The sequence below is a fragment of the Lepisosteus oculatus genome, chromosome 18 (assembly GCF_040954835.1).
Source record: "Lepisosteus oculatus isolate fLepOcu1 chromosome 18, fLepOcu1.hap2, whole genome shotgun sequence".
NCBI classification, from domain to species: domain Eukaryota; kingdom Metazoa; phylum Chordata; class Actinopteri; order Semionotiformes; family Lepisosteidae; genus Lepisosteus; species Lepisosteus oculatus.
Genome location: NC_090713.1, coordinates 8,246,960 through 8,251,658, shown reverse-complemented (window position 1 = coordinate 8,251,658; position 4,699 = coordinate 8,246,960). Strand labels below are relative to the sequence as shown.

The window sequence follows — 4,699 nt, the reverse complement described above, 5'->3', positions numbered from 1 at the left end:
TAAATTCAGTCAGGGATCAAACAGAAAACCCCTCTCTCTCATCTTTCAAAACCCTGTGATTAATGAATGATGCAAAACAGAGGAAAACTATCCATTCATTTTCAAGTCTTACCTCTGCTCCCAGCTCAGATCACATTGATTGGTCTGAAACAGGATTTATACACAAAAGAAGAAGGTGCTTTGCATACCAGGCCCACAAAGACAGCAACTACTCTTCTCCATTTTCTACAAACTGAGGAAGAAAATTTGCATAGAAGAGACACTTTGCATTGGCAGCACATGCTTCAGTGCTCTGGGCGTGTTTATAGCCCTGTGAGTTTAACACTTCATGACTGAGAGCTGCCCTTCATGGTAACAGAACCCACAACAACAATGACTTTCATCTCCATCTTCCTCTGGACACTTGTTGTCTGCATTCATGGTGAGTCATTAAATTAGTATAACATAATACAGGGATACTTGTAATTTGTACAAATTTAATTTTAAATGTTTCAAACCCTGCTTTTTTTTTACAAAACACAATTCTGTTCTAGGCTTCTCAGATATGTTTTATCTTAATAAAATTATTTTGTTAGTAATGTGCAAATATTTGTTTCAGGTTCCAGCGGCCAGATCACTGTGACTCAGACTCCATCAGTGACATCTGTTCTCATCTATATCCCAGGTGAGGACTTTTATTATTGTTATTTGTAATATTGAACACATCTCATCCATTCTTCTATATCTTTCTTTACAAACCGATCACTGATTTTGATTTAAAAGTCCTGCCTGTTTTAATCTTTGTTTCTTTCAGAGTCCTCTGGGCAGGTTGTGATAACTCAGACTCCTCCAGCTCTTTCTGTCCTCTCTGGAGCAAGTGTCACGATCCACTGTAAAGCCAGTAGCTCAATTACTGGGTATTATAACTACCTGAACTGGTACCAACAGAAACCTGGAGAAGCTCCAAAACTCCTCATTTATTGGGCAACTGAACGTCAGTCTGGGGTCCCAGAACGTTTCACTGGCAGAGGATCTGGACTGGACTACAGTCTGACCATCAGTGGAGTCCAGGCTGAAGATGCAGCAGATTACTACTGTGGACAGGGTGCACATACTCCTCTCACACAGTGATACACGCCTGTACAAAAACCTTCTTCAACTCAGCTGGAGCTGCTCTGTTCATAAACTGTAAACACAGGGGACTGAGGCTGAGAACAGGTGCAGAGCAGCAATACTTTGTTCAACAATGTATAGAGTTGAGGCTTGTTCATCATGGATGAAAGGTCTTACTAACTAAAACATTTTTTTAACTTCTATGTATATGTTAATCCATTGCAGAGAAACTCAAGTTATTAGTAATTTTTGTAATTTTGTCTTGTAAAAAAGTACAAGTTGCTAATTTCTAAAATATAAATGTAATGTGTTTTTTAACCAATGTTTGCAAATTATGTTAAAACCCAGCTCTGTTCAGTCCATCTGTAACAGTTCTGCAACTCTTCTCAGCCTCAGTCCCCTGTCCTGATTGTTTAAGCTCATTTAAAGGGTGAATGGGGTTTTTGGACAGACCTGGATAACTGTCTTACCCACAACAGCATCTAGTGCATCTTCAGCTGGGTTTCCAGGTACCAGAGCAGCTGCTGGCTGTGCAGCTGATAGAGATAGTGCCTCTTGGAATACCAGTCTGCGCTGGAGAGTCAGAACAATCTGGACTCCGAGAGGAAAGTGATTTAAAATAATTTATAAATGTTGATGGATTGTGAATATTGACGGTATAAACAATGGAAATAACCTGAGTGTGACAGGCAGTCTGATGAGTCACTGCCTAAGAGGAGTCAGCTGTCAGTTGTTATACAAGAGTTGGCCTCTTGTCAGCAGGGTGTGAGGCAGCCAGGAGAGCTAGAGAAGGTGCACTCCTGCACTCTGTGGGACAGCCCGGTATCTGAAAGAGAGACTGAGAGAAATACAGAGAGAGAGAAGGATTCTGTCCAGTTGCACTCATTATTTTTAAGCAGCTTGCAACACTGAGAAAATACATGTGATACATTTTTCATTAATTTAACTGTCCTCAGTGACTCTAAAATGCTGGACAGTGACTGATCAACACTGTGTGTCTTAAAGTGTTCAGAGCAGCAATTCACTGACACACATGGTCTCATTCTGCTTGAAAGGCACCAGTAGTGTGGTCCTCAGTGCCAGTGAGAGTCCTCAGTAACACCAGAGGGAGCTGTGAGGTCTTTAAACTCTGTTTCTTATAATGTTACTAAAGACTTTTTGAGGGACAGTGAGATTATACTACAACTTCACAAGAGCCACTCAACATAGAGGAAAGAAATGGTGATCAGAGAATTTAGGTAATTAGGTTATTGTTTTATTAACCATAATTTAATAACACAGTTTAATGAGTGTCCAGAGGACCATACTAATCTCATTTTAATTCTACTCTTAACACCTGTGCTATGTTTTTAGCCAGTAATACCCAGGTGTTGCTCCTGTCTGGAGACCATAGACACTCTGCTGTAAGAGTTGCCAGCCCATCAGATGAGGATTTAAATTGAGGTCCTGCCTGCTCAGTCAGTAGGGGGTTGCTGTTACTCTCTTCTCCCAGGAATCTGCTGTGTAGTGGGGCTGCTGGTGCAGAATGGCTGCTGCTCGTCTCCCAGCTGGTGCTGATCTTCAGTGCAGTGGGTCCCTCCTGTGTGTGAAGGATCCTCTGGCATGAAAGGTGTTGTATAAAAGCAGGAATTCTCCTTCCTATTATTAACCCTCTGTCCTGAGAGTGACCACCAGGGCAGTTATTATCCTGCTCCCTCTGAACATGCAGTGTCAAGTGCTGCTCTGAAGAGTCACTCCACACTTCACTCTGGTCACTCTGTGTTAAGTGGATTAAGGGTTCAGCTGTTGTGTCTCATCATCTCCTACACTTTGTCCAGTCCTGCTTTCCTTGTTCTGTCAGAGCAGGAGTCCTGTCTGTTCCTCTATGGGTGACAATGTGCACAGGAAAGACAGAGATACTGTACCTGACTAGGCAACACAGGCTCTGATTTTTTTTACTCCTACCTTTCAGTATGAGATCCCACCTCATTTCAGTGTTAGTGGATCAGTGACTGAATTTACTTCTAAAAGCCCCTTCTCTGAAAACCTTTCACAGGTTCACCCAGAGATACACATAATTAAAGACAAAACTCTCAGGTATTAAAGACATTTAGAGTGAAAACAGAATCCTGCTGAGGTTCAGTTACAACAGAGATTCATATTTACATTTTGTGAAAACTCTAGTTTGACAGAAATATGTATCTATCCTGTCTTCAAAATTATTTGCATTAACTGAAAAGTGTTTCTGAATATCTCAGCAGTGAGAGCACTCCACTGCTGTGCAGCTGTCTGTAGAGGAATTCTATCAAGGCTTTTTAGTCCCCGGTGATGTGTTATAATCTGTTTTCAATGAAGGCCTGTTTCCTCACTCATCATGCGGTCTGCACCAACACCTGTGTCCAGCCCATGACAATTTTGCACTTAAAAAACATTTGCAATGCCCACAAGAGGGCGCTCCTTGCCAACATCAACATATCAATATCACTGAGCTGCTCTGTTTCTATCTCTACCTGGCTTGAGTGGGTTCCAGCCTATCAGTCTTCTTCCTCTTCTCTCCAGCTCTGTCAGGATAATCTCCTTGTCTCCTGTATCCTCTCACACCAGGTGTATTTTCTCTTCTTATACTTGTACCTTTCAAAACTACCAACTTTTCACATTCCAGCCACAACATTATAGGGCAGTAATGAAAGCTGAGCTATGTCAGTCTTTAACTGTACTTGTGAAGGAAGCTATGGGGCACCTTTTACATCCCTGTTCTCATCTGAAAATTATAGTATGTTTATACAAAGTTTATATGTATATTTGACAAATGACACTTATTGTATATTGAAAATACAATGCAGATATTGTTTAGAATTCTTAATATTGTATCTGTATTGACACAATTTCTTTTCCCCTTCTTGGACTTTATGTACAACTTGTCTTATAAGGAAACATTTGTAATACAGAGACCACAGAAGGACAGTGCTGGAGATCTGGAGTGGGTCCTCCCTTGTCTTTAAAGTCTTGAGAGTGTCTGCTGTTCCAGTGTGGCCACAACTTGTAATTCATTTATCTCACCAGTCCAGTAGAAGCTAAACTTGGTAGGTTAGAATTCTCTTTCTGCCTCTTGTCTATAGGTTCATACAGGGGTAGGAGGAATGCCTGAAACACCTCCAAAAATCAAAGTTTCCCTAAATCCCCTGACTACTCCCTGTCCCACACTGCAGAGAATAAAGACAGCACTGATTCACTGACTGTGTGTTTCTGGGGCTGAGTGTACAAAACACAAACAAGGGATCACTATAACTACAGAAAATACAGAGTAATTAAATCATGATAATGAACAATTATCAGCAGTAAGGCATTTGAAAAGACTTTTTATGTTGTTAGACTTTACCGACATTCCATCCATCCATTTTCTAACTGCTGCATCCAGTTCAGGGTTGCAGTGGAACTGGAGTCTCTCCCAGCAAGCAAACAGGGCAGGTATACCCTGTACATGAATGCAGTCCATCGCAGGCAAGACAGACACAAACACTCACATCAGAGCCAGTTTTCCCAGAAGCCAATTAGCCTATCAGCATGGCTTTTAAGACTGTTTGAAGAAACTAAAGCACCCAGAGGAAACCCAGTCAAACATGGTGAA

General features: G+C 41.3%; 1 long non-coding RNA gene across 1 annotated transcript; it reads left to right on the top strand.

Annotated features, from left to right (window-relative positions):
• The first annotated feature begins 339 nt into the window (after positions 1-339).
• LOC138224070 (uncharacterized) lies at positions 340-1,294 on the top strand. Its single transcript, XR_011182425.1, has 3 exons — positions 340-421; positions 599-664; positions 794-1,294. It is a non-coding gene; the product is annotated as an uncharacterized lncRNA (long non-coding RNA).
• Positions 1,295-4,699: the final 3,405 nt, after the last annotated feature.